This window comes from Callospermophilus lateralis, unplaced genomic scaffold, assembly GCF_048772815.1.
Source record: "Callospermophilus lateralis isolate mCalLat2 unplaced genomic scaffold, mCalLat2.hap1 Scaffold_73, whole genome shotgun sequence".
NCBI lineage: Eukaryota > Metazoa > Chordata > Mammalia > Rodentia > Sciuridae > Callospermophilus > Callospermophilus lateralis.
Genome location: NW_027515346.1, coordinates 8794317 through 8810855, shown reverse-complemented (window position 1 = coordinate 8810855; position 16539 = coordinate 8794317). Strand labels below are relative to the sequence as shown.

General features: G+C 39.0%; 1 pseudogene; it reads left to right on the top strand.

Annotated features, from left to right (window-relative positions):
• Positions 1-2379: 2379 nt before the first annotated feature.
• LOC143386681 (eukaryotic translation initiation factor 5 pseudogene) lies at positions 2380-3687 on the top strand (annotated as a pseudogene).
• Positions 3688-16539: the final 12852 nt, after the last annotated feature.

Here is a 16539-nt window from a genome sequence, read left to right as displayed (position 1 = left end):
AAGGCAAGCTTATTATTAAAACTCGCTGGGCTGCCTCTCCATCCCAAAATGGCGGGAACAAGACAGCAACACCACCTTTCCTGCATCCCAGCTATATAGCCCAGAAAGTTACACAAAAGGGGCTTACAGATAACAGAACTTTGAAAACATCACACTAATGGTAGTTCACATTTTTTTTGCTGGCCCCAACATCAGAAATTATGAGGACCATTAGAGCCTCAGAGAGGGTCGTTGTCTGGCCTGGGAAGGAAAATATTTATGAGGTGTCACTTATGTTTCAGAGAGCGCTGTTATCTGGTCAGAGAGCCAGGCATGGATGAGTTCAAGGCACGGGCAGACATTCCAAGCAGGTTCAGAATTTGCAGTAATTTATAGTAAAGCCAAAATTATCTTTTCACGGCTTTCTGGCAAGATGGCTTCCAATTTTAATAAAAGATCAGGTTGGGTCTATCAAGCCTGTCCCTTACTTTTGGAAACTCCTCTGCAACATGCAAGGTTGTGAACTCCTGAGCATTTTACATTCCAGATATGTATACACAGATTTTCGAACTCTTCTCCTCCAATTGCGTCTTACTTGGGGTGAAGGTAATATAAAGGCATTGTCCTGGATGAGAGTGGGAAGATTTTTGTGTAGCACATATTTGCATACACATTTAGAATATCACTCCTCCTAAACACTGTTGGAAAAGTAAATTCAATCTATTTGGGGAGCTTCCTAGCTGAACAACATTATACATAAATCCAAGTTCATTAAATAAATAGTTTTGGATCAGTGGATGATATATATTTCAAGATGAATTTAAATTGGCATATATATTGCTACATTTTAATGTCTGTGTGTGTTTTGTGTTTAATATATTTTGTGATTTATGTTGATTTATAATCAAATTTTCACTAGATTATTCTCAGAAATATTCATCCGCCTGAAATACATACTTTTTTTTCCTAGTACTGAAAACTAACTTCAGTGAATGGTGCATCAATATCCTAAAAATTCTACAGTAACTGACCCAGATTAACATCAATGCAAGTAGATTTCTATGGGACATGATGTGTATTTTGATGTTCATTTTTATTCAACACTGGTACATTACTATTTCTGCAGTTAATGCACATCATACAATATATATTTCATCCAATATTTCGCAAATTTATAGGCATGTGTTTCACGTTCAATCACTTCCTGCTTCAGAACACATGTATTCCTCCAGGTTTCTTGACTATTCTTTTCATGAGACTTCTTTCCAAACACATTATTTTTGCTTTGCATAATCACTTTTGAAGCAAAACTCACACACCTTTCAGGATAAAACATAACCCTAATATTACCATTAGATGTATAACTGGTTGGTATGAATGATTGTATATCAATATGAGATTTCTTTTATGTTTTCAGATATCAATTCAATGCATTATTTTAAGTGGAATCAGTTATATTATTTACACAAAGTATGATCTATTCATGCATGATCTGCATATTCATAGACACAGGGTACACCTATTGGTACCCTGAATACTAATTTATACGTCTACAAAATATTGCTACAAAAAATGGTGAAAGAAATACTCATGTCACCTTATCTACATATACATTTTTTTTCACAATAATATTCTGGACACAAAATGCAAAGGTCACACTTATGATTTTACCAAAGCCTAAATGGAAAGTGAGCATGGATTAATGAAAACATCCATGTCCTGGTTACCTAATGCACCCAAAGATCAATCCAATTTGTGACAATATATTTGTTTCTTCCTAAGATTATACATTCAAACTCAACCTGTTTGAAAATATCAAACAAATTACACACTTTATACTTTTGCTGATTTCCTAATATATCTATTTATATCTGCTTTCCTACATATTTTCCACAATTCATCATTGTGACTGACTCTTCACATGTGCTGACATTTACATTCACTCTCTACCCGAAACCCTATTTGTAAAGAACTTTTGGTAGTCAGAGCGAGAACATTCCAGAGGTTGCCAGGCTCGGCGCTGCTGGTGTGCACACGGACGTCGCTGGGACAGCCCTTCCTGCTCTCGGCGGCGGCACCTGCCTGGCCGCCCTCTGCTCACCCGCGCCGCCGCTCCAGACCCGGTTTCCAGCGCCTCTTCCTCCCAGTCCCGGGCGAGCCGCGTTGGGTTTATGTCTTTATTTGACGAAAACGAGCTGTTGCGCAGCCATTGGTACCTGTATTGGGGAAACATAGCATACAAGCAAGGAGCTTACAGCCTCAGCGGTGAAAATTTTTTCATGTCAGAGACCGAGAACTCTTGCAGTCGTTTATGTCATCCCTTCTTCTCCAGACAGAAGGTACCAAAAAGTTGCAATAAAGATCTCTTCATCTTATTGATAAATTCACTAATAAGCCAAAATGTCTGTCAACGTCAACCGCAGCGTGTCAGACCAGTTCTATCGCTACAAGATGCCCCATCTGATTGCCAAGGTTGAGGGCAAAGGAAATGGAATCAAGACAGTTATAGTCAACATGGTTGACGTTGCAAAGGCGCTTAATCGGCCTCCAGCGTATCCCACCAAATATTTTGGTTGTGAGCTGGGAGCACAGACCCAGTTTGTTGTTAAGAATGACCGTTACATTGTCAATGGATCTCATGAGGCGAATAAGCTGCAAGACATGTTGGATGGATTCATTAAAAAATTTGTTCTCTGTCCTGAGTGTGAGAATCCTGAAACAGAAATGCATGTCAATCCAAAGAAGCAAACAATAGGTAATTCTTGTAAAGCCTGTGGCTACCGAGGCATGCTTGACACACATCATAAACTCTGCACATTTATTCTCAAAAACCCACCTGAGAATAGTGACAGTGATCCAGGAAAGAAAGAAAAGGAAAAGAAAAATAGAAAGGGCAAAGACAAGGAAAATGGTTCTGTATCCAGCAGTGAGACACCACCACCACCACCACCAAATGAAATCAGTCCTCCTCCACATGCTGTGGAAGAAGAGGAGGATGATGATTGGAGAGAGGATTCAACTGAAGAAGCTCAGAGGCTTAGAATGGATGAAATTAGTGACCACGCAAAAGTTCTGACACTCAGTGATGATTTGGAAAGAACTGTAGAAGAGCGTGTCAATATTCTGTTTGATTTTGTTAAGAAAAAAAAGAAGAGGGTATCATTGACTCATCAGACAAAGAAATTGTCGCAGAAGCAGAAAGGCTTTATGTAAAAGCCATGGGCCCTCTTGTTCTAACTGAAGTTCTTTTTAATGAGAAAATTAGAGAACAGATTAAGAAATACAGGTGCCATTTCTTATGATTTTGTCACAATAACAAAAAAGCTCAACGATACCTTCTTCATGGTTTGGAGTGTGTGGTGGCAATGCATCAAGCTCAGCTCCTCTCTAAGATTGCACATATCTTGTAGGAAATGTATGACGCAGACCTTTTAGAAGAGGAGGTCATCATCAGCTGGTTGGAAAAGTCCTCTAAGAAATATGTATCAAAAGAACTTGCCAAAGAGATTCGTGTCAAAGCAGAACCATTTATAAAGTGGTTGAAGGAAGCAGAGGAAGAATCTTCTGGTGGTGAAGAAGAAGATGAAGATGAGAACATTGAGGTGGTGTACTCAAAGACTGCCAGTGTACCGAAAGTTGAAACTGTGAAGTCTGACAACAAGGATGATGACATTGATATTGACGCCATTTAAAAGAATGGATGCAACCTAGCTCAACAGTGTAATGCTGCAAATTTTTCTCCATTATCAGCCAGAAGTGCAACATGTATGTGTAAAAGCTAAAATGGCTTAACATCATGCTACACTTTAATACTAAAAATATATTACTGTGAGTGGTCTGTAATTAGCCCAATGAGACATCTAGGAAGTCCATACACACATCAGTGAGCAAATGTAGTTTGCATATTTATAGCATGTTTCTTTTGGAAAAACTAGTGGTGGACACATTTGGATCACATTTATACAGTTATAAAAATAAAGATTTGATTTTGGTCATTCTTCAGATTTTGGGCTCTGAATGACTTAGCTAAAGTAATTGGCTCCTTTTAAAAAGTGGTGCCATCATTTAACCTGATATGGTCCTTGGAGCCTGGTAGATTTTGTTAGGTGCTTAGACCATTCAGGGGTTTTCAGCAGAATGTAAACAAACTTGTTTGTAATGATCTTACTTAGCTGTTAAATCTAGTACTTTTGAATTTTTTTAGTCCCTCAAATTGGCATCTGTAATTTTTTTGTGCTGAGGTAGACTGATAATCAAATGACAGTGCAACATCTTGTTGAGAAATAAAAATAATCTGAGTGTCCTATAAATAATTTTAAGAACTAGTTTTGAAGTTTGGAGTTGTGATTTTTCAGTTCATGTACACTAGCCCCAAATTTTAGTCTTTGGAGTCATGTGCATTGTGCGTTGGATGATCCAGGGAAAAATTATTAAATTAACAAATAAGTATTTAATGTGTATGTAGTGGTTGCTTTGTATCAAGAGAAAACTCAAACTTTGAGGTGTGATTAAATAATAAATTCTGATTTTATTTGGGGGAAACAGGGAAAGGTGCATTTAATATCTAACAAGAACTCAGCAGTTTTTCAGCTTTTACCCTTAAGGTTTAAATTATAATTTCAAAATGTTGAGACATTCTATCTTGTGTTCAGTATGTCATGCACCACCAAAAAAAGAAAAAAAAATATTGAGGTTTATTCAATGCCATTTACATTTGGACATGTAGCTTATGCTGTTTTAGATTTTGGTTATTGCCTTGCCAAAAAAGTGTTGCTATATTTCAAACTGGATTTTTCCCAAAAAATGTCTTATTTAAAAAAGAAACAAGTTAAAGGCATATTTCTACACACCTTTCTCACCACTGGACAGATCTTCCAAACAAAAGTTGAATAAGGAAACTATAGAACACAATAACATAATTAATAACCTACACTTAAATGACATATATAGAATATACCACCCAAGATCAAGCAGTTACACTTTTTTCTCAGCAGCACATGGATCCTTCTCAAAAATAGATCATATATTATGTCACAGGGCAACTCTTAGACAATATAAAGGAGTAGAGATAATACCATGCATCTTATCTGATCATAATGGAATGAAATTGAAAATCAACGATAAAAGAAGGAAGGAAAAATCATGCATCACTTGGAGAATGAACAATAGGTTACTGAATGATCAATGGGTTAGAGAAGACATCAAGGAGGAAATTAAAAAAATCATAGAGATAAATGAAAACACAGACACAACATATTGGAATATATGGGACACATTGAAAGCAGTTCTAAGAGGAAAATTTATTGCTTGGAGTTCATTCCTTAAAAAAAGAAAAAAACAACAAATAAATGATCTAATACTTCAACTCAAAATCCTAGAATAAGAAGAGCAAAACAACAGCAAAAGAAGTAGAAGGCAATAAATAATTAAAATCAGAGCTGAAATTAATGAAATCAAAACAAAAGAAACAATTGAAAAAATTGACAAAACGAAAAGTTGGTTCTTTGAAAAAATAAATAAAATCGACAGACCTTTGCCACGCTAATGAAGAGAAGAAGAGAGAGAACTCAAATTACTAGCATACGGGATGAAAAAGGCAATATCACAACAGACAATTTAGAAATACAGAAGATTATCAGAAATTATTTTGAATCCTTATACTCCAATAAAATAGAAGATAGTGAAGGCATCAATAAATTTCTTAAGTCATATGATTTGCCCAGATTGAGTCAGGAGGATATTGACAACCTAAACAGACCAATATCAATTGAGGAAATAGAAGAAACCATCAAAAGACTACGAACTAAGAAAAGCCCAGGACCGGATGGGTATACAGCAGAGTTTTACAAAACCTTTAAAGAGGAACTAATACCAATACTTTTCAAGCTATTTCAGGAAATAGAAAAAGAGGGAGAACTTCCAAATTCATTCAATGAGGCCAACATCACCCTGATTCCTAAACCAGACAAAGACACTTCAAAGAAAGAAAACTACAGACCAATATCTCTAATGAACCTAGATGCAAAAATCCTCAATAAACTTCTGGCGAACCGGAAACAAAAACATATCAAAAAAATTGTGCACCATGATCAGGTAGGATTTATCCCTGGGATGCAAGGTTGTTTCAATATACGGAAATCAAAAAATGTTATTCACCACATCAATAGGCTTGAAAATAAGAACCATATGATCATCTCGATAGATGCAGAAAAAGCATTCAACAAAGTACAGCATCCCTTTATGTTCAAAACTCTAGAAAAACTAGGGATAACAGGAACATACCTCAACATTGTAAAAGCAATCTATGCTAAGCCTCAGGCTAGCATCATTCTGAATGGAGAAAAACTGAAGGCATTCCCTCTAAAATCTGGAACAAGACAGGGATGCCCTCTCTCACCACTTCTGTTCAACATAGTTCTCGAATCACTGGCCAGAGCAATTAGACAGACGAAAGAAATTAAAGGCATAAAAATAGGAAAAGAAGAACTCAAATTATCACTATTTGCACATGACATGATTCTATACCTAGCAGACCCAAAAGGGTCTACAAAGAAACTATTAGAGCTAATAAATGAATTCAGCAAAGTGGCAGGATATAAAATCAACACGCATAAATCAAAGGCATTCCTGTATATCAGCGACAAATCCTCTAAAATGGAAATGAGGACAACCACCCCATTCACAATATCCTCAAAAAAAATAAAATACTTGGGAATCAACCTAACAAAAGAGGTGAAAGACTTATACAATGAAAACTACAGAACCCTAAAGAGAGAAATAGAAGAAGATCTTAGAAGATGGAAAAATATACCCTGTTCATGGATAGGTAGAACTAACATCATCAAAATGGCGATATTACCAAAAGTTCTCTATAGGTTTAATGCAATGCCAATCAAAATCCCAACTGCATTTCTTGTAGAAATAGAGAAAGCAATCATGAAATTCATATGGAAAAATAAAAGACCCAGAATAGCAAAAACAATGCTAAGCAGGAAGTGTGAATCAGGCGGTATAGCTTTTCCAGACTTCAAACTATACTACAGAGCAATAGTAAAAAAAAACAGCATGGTACCGGTACCAAAACAGGCGGGTGGACCAATGGTACAGAATAGAGGACACAGAAACCAATCCACAACTACAAATATCTTATATTCGATAAAGGGGCTAAAGCATGCAATGGAGGAAAGATAGCATCTTCAACAAATGGTGTTGGGAAAACTGGAAATCCATATGCAACAAAATGAAACTGAATCCCTTTCTCTCGTCATGCACAAAAGTTAACTCAAAATGGATCAAGAAACTTGATATCAAATCAGAGACATGGCGTCTGATAGAAGAAAAAGTTGGCTATGATCTACATACTTTGGGGTAGGGCTCCAAATTCCTCAATAGGACACCCACAGCACAACAGTTAATAACTAGAATCAACAAATGGGACTTACTCAAACTAAAAAGTTTTTTCTCAGCAAAAGAAACAGTAAGAGAGGTAAATAGGGAGCCTACGTCCTGGGAACAAATCTTTACTCCTCACACTTCAGACAGAGCCCTAATATCCAGAATATACAAAGAACTAAAAAAATTAGACAATGAGATAACAAATAACCCAATGAACAAATGGGCCAAGACCTGAAGAGAAATTTCTCAGAGGAGGACATACAATCAATGAACAAGTATATGAAAAAATGCTCACCATCTCTAGCACTCAGAGAAATGCAAATCATAACCACCCTAAGATACCATCTCACTCCAGTAAGATTGGCAGTCATTAGGAAGTCAAACAACAACAAGTGCTGGCGAGGATTTGGGGAAAAGGGTACCCTTGTACATTGCTGGTGGGACTGCAAATTGTTGCAGCCAATTTGGAAAGCAGTATGGAGATTTCTTGGAAAGCTTGGAGTGGAACCACCGTTTGATCCAGCTATTCCCCTACTCGGTCTATTCCCTAAAGACCTAAAAAGAGCACACTATAGGGACGCTGCTACATTCATGTTCATTGCAGCACAATTCACAAAAGCAGGACTGTGGAACCAACCTATATGCCCTTCAATAGACGAATGGATAAAAAAAATGTGGCATTTATACACAATGGAGTTTTACTCTGCATTAAGAAATGACAAAATCATAGAATTTGGAGGGAAATGGATGGCATTAGAGCAGATTATGCTAAGTGAAGCTAGCCAATCCCTTAAAAACAAATGGCAAATGTCTTCTTTGATATAAGGAGAGTAACTAAGAACAGAGTAGGGATGAAGAGCATGAGAAGAAGATTAACATTAAACAGGGATGAGAGGTGGGAGGAAAAGGGAGAGAGAAGGGAAATTGCATGTAAATGGAAGGAGACCCTCAGGGGTATACAAAATTACATACAAGAGGAAGTGAGGGGAAAGGAGGAAAAATATAAGCGGGAGAAATGAATTACAGTAGAGATGGGTAGAGAGAGAAGAGGGGAGGGGAGGGGGTGGGGGGGATAGTAGAGGATAGGAAAGGCAGCAGAATACAACAGACACCAGAATGGCAATATGTAAATCAATGGATGTGCAACTGATGTGATTCTGCAATCTGTATATGGGGTAAAAATGGGAGCTCATATCCCACTTGAATCAAAGTGTGAAATATGATATATCAAAAACTATGTAATGTTTTGAACAACCTACAATAAAAATTAATTTTTAAAAAAAACAACTTTTGGTACAAATTCTATACTCACTCTTCTTTCTAAACCTAATGATTATCTTGCTAATCCTACGGACTATCCCATTTTGACTGGATGTTCTGCTTGTTATTCCATCATCCAAGGTACAAGATCCTATTTCATTGTATATCGATTTATCTGAGACATCTGTGCAGAATGTAATTAAAAGCTAAGTATCCCACTCAAGGCCCCAATGCCCTACTTGGCTTCAGATCTTCCCTATATTTCTGTTTCCATACTTATATTTCACCTATATATTCTATATATCTCAGTTTCCCTATACCATTATTCATCTTGCAGAATGATTCCTAACCCAAATCGAACATGTTATTAACCATTCACTGTTCCCTAAATCTAACTTTACAGCAGTGCAGGGACAGACTTGGTCTTACAATACAGGAATGTAGGAGATCTTCCACTTGCTGAGAATCTCAAAGATCCATGCAGAAATAATCCCTGAAGAAGATGTAGACTGCTATGAAGGACCCGAGAGAGCAAAAGTCATTTCCATGGCAAACAACCTGGTCAGGATGAAGGAATTTGTCTGAATCAGCCTCTCTCTTTTTAATGTAGAGCAAATGGACCAAACCAGGCCTGTGTGGAGATCTTTCCCCTGGTACCTATGGTTGATATACCATTTAAACTTGTGAAAGTGTCAGAGGAAGTAGGGGCAGCCTCCATCTCATGGGACCCAAGGAAGAAATTGTTAGGACAAAGTGGTTGCCAAGGCTGTGAGCTCATTCAGTTCATGAGGGAAGTGACCTACTTCACTTCTTTGGTGATGGAACTCTCTGAACTTGGGATCCCGGAAACCAGGCATTCAGAGCCAGGCCCAGTGACAGTCACAGAGGTCTCACTTGTTTTGGATTTATCATGGAGAGAGTCAGTCTTTCTTGGTACCTACAGATGTGAGGATGGCCAAATTCCAGGAAAATTCTGAAGAGGGGTCTTTCCTGAGAAAGCAGGTAGTGGCTTACCACTGGCTCCTGATAACTTCACAGAGTGGGCCAAGGAGTCCAGATTTGAGAACAAACAGGCCATTTCGTGGAAACAAAGTATGGCCAACCAGGCAGAGGAGACTCCAGATAGTGCCAGACCTACTTGAGGGAAGGAGGTGCCTTTATGGGAATGAGTGTGGGTTTGTGGTTTTGTCTCATGTTCTGAGAATAGGTAGGAAAAGCGGTTTCTTTTGTTTGGAATGGTCTGTTTCTAGAAAGTCATTTGACAAGGCGAGTGTTTCTATGTCTGTGTATCCCACTGTTTCCGTGGTTGTAGACATTACAATAGAAAATGCATCAATGGATGTGCCCTGTCTTGGAAAAAGCTTACCAACACTCATCCTGCCCAATTTATGAAAGGACGGAGGCTTGCCTTATTGATGGGCAAGACCTGCTACCTTCCTATGTTTCTGTTTTCATTCTGAATTCTGACCACTCTCCAGAATAGGATCATGGTTTTGTGACCAAGATATGTACCCCCTCCAAGCTCTGTGACATGGCCATGTACTGGATAGCTGAAGGGAATGGCGAGAATCTCAGAAAACTCAGACATCAGTGTGACCAGAAATTCGCAGTGGAGAAACCCTGCTTTGGGCTTTTTGCTTACCTGTTGTTCTATAGCACTGAATGTCAGGAAGGTCTTTGCCTAAGGCCACCCCTTTGTGAAGCCTGAATAAAACAGTTCTCTAATGGAAATCAATGGCCATCACCTGTCCCTTTTTGAGTAATTGATTTCGAAAGGGATGTGTCTGAATCAGCCTGTTGGCCCTGTGGGAGGCTGTCGCTTAAATTCTCAGCAGCTGATGGTTCTAAAGAAAGATGCCATGTGGGCATCCAAAACCAAAATGACCAAAAGAGCATTCATTATGGATGAAGTCTCTCGCCATCCTCTGTAAAGTTCCTGAACTCCATCAAGTGAGAATAGGAATCCTTTGGGTCAAATTAGTTCTTCAAAGCCCTGCATAGTCCAGCCCATTGGTGCTTCGGTTTTCTCATGACCCCAATCCACATGAAGAATCTAAACCCCACAGTCAGTAGGCCTCAAATTGGAGAAGCAGAACAGTATTAATGGTAGGCCTATTTGATCACTCCTCGTCACAGGAAGGGTGTCCAGGCCACCCTGACTTTAGGCAAATGACAGGCAAGGGAACTTATTTTGGACACTGTCTTGTCCAGCGCCCCTCATAGAAACCTCCAGCTAGAGGTTATGATGAGTGTCTATATGGAAGAAGATGAGGGCCATGTGGGAGTGTTTTGGTTTAAATTGTGGTCATTTGTGTGGTGACTGGAAGAGATGACTGGGTCCACCTGGGCTTGAACTCTGGTGTGAATCCCCTTAGACACTGAGTTCTGGAACTGATCTCAGAGAAGTATTGCCATGAGTTGAGTTGGGATTTTAGGAGGCCACGCATGAGAGTCGCCCTTATAAACTGAGGTCAAGGCTCAGGGTGGCTTTCCACAGAGCACTTGAAATCTCAGCCAAGATATCCCATGATTTTATTCTTAAAGACTTGGCAGCCATAGTTGAGAGTCAAAACACACATGGAGCTCACATTGTAGACCTCAATTGGCCTGGCTTCATGAGGCCTTTTGTCCACTCTCTGGGAAGCCTTGTTTATGAGATTTCTCCAGAGTTTCACTCAAAAGAGCTTCCTCAACACTTAATGGTTTTTGAATCCCAGAGTGCCTCCAACTTCATCCTTGAAAAATGGCAAGATAAACACCATGAAATTTTTGAAATTACCATGACCAGGCGGCACTGGAGAATTTTTGGATGTCCTGTTGCTGATTATGAGTATAGCAGAGACTGCCTTGATTGACGGGGTTTTATGAAAATAATGTATAACAGAGATGTCAGTAAGTTGGCGCCTGCTGAGTAGTGGGCCTAGAGCAGTGTTGGGCTGGTGTGTGATAAAATATCTGTGGTGGGACCATGTGGTTCGGCCATTGGTTTCCAAATAGCTTGTGACTGACATGGTGCAGCCAGTAGACCCTTATTTGTAAAGGCATCTTGTTATATGGAGAGGTTTCAGGGCAATGTTCAGAATCAGGTTGATATGGTCAAGGGTGCAAGCTATGTGAGAAAGAAGCCTGGATGGTGCATTCTGCTGCAGACCCTGACCCACCACATGAGGCAGAACTCTCTCCAGCACTGTTTCCCAGTTGAAATTGTTGTATTTTGTAAAGCAAATACCAAAGTTCCAGTTCAGCAGCAAAAACCACGACAAAAAGTGGAGGAGGACCAAATGGCTTCACAGTCCACACGGGGAAACACTTAGCACCCAGTGGGCACAGTTTACCTACAAAGAGAGAATTCAGCACTGCTGCCTCATGTTCATTGTAAAATAAGAATCCATGTCCTCCAGGTCACATAGATGCAGACCCAGCTTTGATGATCTCACTAGAAAGGAAGCTAAAGCTCCTGACAACAAATATATTTCAAGTGCCCAAACTCAGAGGCAGTTTCTCAAGAAGTCTTTAGGCCAGCAGAGCTCCATGTTTGTGGAGTGGTTACCATGTCCCTTACTTTTGAAAACTGCTCTACCACCTCCAAGATTGTGAACTCCTGAGCGTATTCCATTCCAGATATGCATTCACAGATTTTCTAACTCTTCTCCTCTAATTGTGTCTTACTTGGGGCGAAGGTAATGTCAAGGCATTGTTGTGGATGAGAGTGGGAACATATTTGTGTAGCACATGTTTGCATACACATTAGATTCATTTTCCAAATTTCCATTCGAAATACTGAATCCCTGAAACTAACTCATAAACTACTAGACTCTGACTATTAATCCTAATATGATGGAGAAAAATAAACCAAACAGAATAGAAATACAAGCAGTTCAGTGGAGGCATGATGTATAGTTGTTGTTGCTATTTGCATTATGTAGGGTAGGTGTTAAAAATCTAGTTAATTTTTAATTGAAATAGATCTCCATGTGTTTTTAAAGTTAATAAATATGTGAATTCCTGTCTCCCTTTCTCTGTTGCCTATTGAGAACATGTATTTTTATATGCACATGTAGAATCCTACCTGGTATCACATGTACATTCTTGTGAGGTGGCTGACTTGGCAGATACAAATTATAAGAAGAGATCACTCCTCATAAACCCTGTTGGATATTAAAATTCAACTTATGGGTGACCTTCGTAGTTGAACAACATTATTCATAAATCCATGTTCAGTAAAATTAAAAATTTTGGACCTGTGGACGATTTACATTTCACCATGAATTTCGATTTGCATATATATTCCTAATTTTTAATGTCTGTGTGTGTTTTGTGTGTGTGCATGTGTGTGTGTGTATATATATATATATTCTAGATTTTTCAAAATATGAAATATATGTCTTATTATACACTCCGTAAATACATTCATATTCATATATGTGGATTTATAGTCCACTTATCACAAGATTATTCTCAGAAATATTCACTCACCTGAAATACATATATGTTTCCTAGAACTGAGAACTACCTTCAGTGAAAGGTGCATACAAATTCTAATATTTCTACAGTCACTTACCCAGTTTAACATCAAGGCTAGTAGATTACTATGGGACATGATGTGTATTTTGACGTTCATTTTTATTCAACACTGGTACACTACTATTTCTTCAGTTTATGCACATCATTGGATAAATATTTCATCCAAAATTTCAAAATTTAAAACATCTGTTTCACTTTCCATCACTTCCTGCTCCAGAACACATGTATTCCTCCAGGTTTCTTGACTGGTCTTTCATGAGACTTCTTTCCAAACACATTATTTTCGATTTCCATAATCACTTTTGAAGCAAACCTCACACACTCTTCATGATAAACCATAAACCTAATATTACGATTAGATGTATAACTGGTTGTAATGAATGTATGTATACCATTATCAATATAAGATATCCTGTATATTTTCAGATATCAATTTATTCCAATTCCAATTTCTAAAGTTGGATCCAGTTATATTATTTATTCACAGTATGCTCTATTCATGCATCATCTCTATATTCATCAAAACAGGGTACACCTATTTGTATACCCAATACTAATTTATAGGTTTTAAAAATATTGCTCCCCATAATGGTGGAAGAAATACTCATGTCACCTGATCTACATGTACATTTTATCACAGTTATATTCTGGACACAAATGCAAAGGTCACACTTATGAATGTACCAAAGCCTAAATTGAAAGTGAGTATATATTACTAATAACATCCATTTCTAGGTTGCCTAATGCTCTCAAATGTCAGTACTATTGGTGACTACATATTTGTTTCTTCCTAAGATTATATATTCAACCTCAAGCCTGTTGAAAATGTCTATTCCTATCACTCAATTTACACTTTGCCTGATTTCCTAATGTCTCTATTGATATCTGCTTTCCTACATAAGTTTCCCAGTTTATCATTGTGACTGACTCTTCATATGTGCCTACATTTACATTCACTCTCTAAAGGAAAACCTATGGCTAAAGAACTATTTGTCCAACTCGAAGACTCACTCTTCTTCCGAATCCTAGGATCTTCCTAAACCTACTGACTATTCCTTTTTGACTGGATGTTCTCTTCGACATTCAGGCATCTGAGGTACAAGTTTTTATTCCATTGTGTATAGGTTTATCTGATACCAAAGTGCAAAATGTAATTCAAAGCTAAATATCCCAATCAAGGGCCTAATGCCCTTTCTAGCTTCAAATCTTACCTAGATTTCTGTTTTCCTACTTACATTTCAAATATATATTTTTATAAGTATTGCAGGTGCCCAATACCATTTTTCATCCAGCAAAATGATTCCTAACACAAATAAAACATGTTATTAACCCTAAGCATACACTGTTTCCTAAATCAAAATTTACAGAGAGGAGGGACAGAGTTGGTCTTACAATACAGGAATGTAGGGGAACTTCCCCCTAATGAGAACCTCAAAGTTCCTTGCAGAAATGATCACTGGAGAATATATACGCAGCTATGAAGGACCTGAGAGAGCAAAAGTCATGTTCGATGGCAAACAACTTGGTCAGAATGAAGGGTTCGGTCTGAATCAGCCTCTCTCTTCTTAATACAGAGAAAATGGACCAAACCAGGCCTGTGGGGGTAGCAGTTCCTGGGTGCCTATGGTTGATATACCATTCTAACTTGTGAAAGTGTCACAGGAAGTAGGGGCAGCCTGTTTCTCATCTGACACTTGGAAGCCAAACCTGGCCTGCCTGGAGAGATTTTCCTGGGTGCCTATGGTTGATATACCATTCACCTAACTTGTGAAATTGTCACATTTATTAGGGGCAGATTCTGTCTCATGGGACCCTTAGAAGCAACTGTTAGGACAAAGTGGTTGCCAAGGCAGTGACCTCCTTCAGTTCCTGAAGGAAGTGACCTCACCTCACTTCTTTGGTCATGGAAATCTCTGAACTTGGGATTCATGAAGCCAGGCACCCAGAGGCAGTCTGAGTCCCAGTTTCAGTGGTCTCACTTGTTTGGGTTTACCAATGACAGAGTCAGTCTTTCCTGGTACCTACTGATGTGAGAACGGCCAGATTCCAGCAAAGCTCTGAAGAGGGGCCTTTCCTGAGAAAGCAGGTAGTGGCTCACCTCTGGGTCCTGACACATTCACAGAGTTGCCCAAGGAGACCAGAACTGAGACAGGTAAGGCCATTCAGGGGAACATAGTATTGCCCACCAATCAGAGGACAATCAAGATAGTCACAGACCTTCTTGGGGAAGGAGGTGCCTTTGTGGATGTGGGGGTGGGTTTGCGGTTTTGTCTCATGTTCTGAGAATAGATAGGTAAGGCACTTTTTTTTTGGTGTGGAATTAACTGTTTCTAGTAAGTCATTTGACAAAGTGAGTGTTTCTATTTCTGTTTATCACACTGTGTCCGTGGTTGTAGACATTAGAAAAGAGAATGCATCAATGGATGTGTCCTGTCTAGTTGAAAGCTTCCCAGCATTCACACTGCCCAATTTTTGAATGGACTTCACATTGCCTTATCGGTGGGTAACAACTGGAATCTTCCAAAGTTCCAGTTTTCTTCCAGAATTCTGGCCCCTCTCCAGAATAGGCTTATGGTTTTGTGTCTAACGTATGTACCACCTCCAAGCTCTGTGGCATGGCCATGTACGGTATAGCTCAAGGGAATGGCGAGCATCTCAGAAAAATCAGATATCAGAATGACCATTAAATCTCAGTGGAGAAACCCTGCTTTGCACCTTTTGCTTACCTATTGTTCTCTTGCCCTGAATGTCAGGAAGTTCTTTGCCTCAGGCGACCCCTTTGTGAAGCCTGAAGAAAACAGTTTTAAAATGGAAATGAATGGCCATCACCTGGGACTCTTTGCTTAATTGCTTTGGAAAGGGATGTGTCTGAGTCAGCCTCTTGGCCCTGTGTGAGGCTGTGTCTTAGATTCTCAGCACCTGATGGATCTAAAAAAATATCCCATGGGTGCATCCAAAACTAAAATGGCCAAAAGAGCAGTCATTGTGGATGAAGACTGCCACCTTCCTCTCTAGGGTTCCTGACATCCATCAATTGAGAATAGGGATCTTTGGGTCAAATGAGTTCTTCAAAGCCCTGCAGAGGCTAGCCCATATGCTCTTGGGTTTTCTCATGACTCCAATTCACATAAAGAATCTAAACCCCACAGACAGTAGGCCTCAATTTGGAGAAGCCGAGCAGTATTAACTGCAGGCCTATTTGATCACTCCTGATTCACAGTGTGGATTTGAAGGCCACACAGACTTTAGGCAAATGAGGGGCAAGGGAGGTTATTTTGGAAACTGTCTTGGCCTCGCTCCTCATGGAAACCTCCATCCAGAGTTTATGATGAGTGTCTACATGGAAGAAGATAAGGACCATGTGGGAGGGTTTTGTTTTGA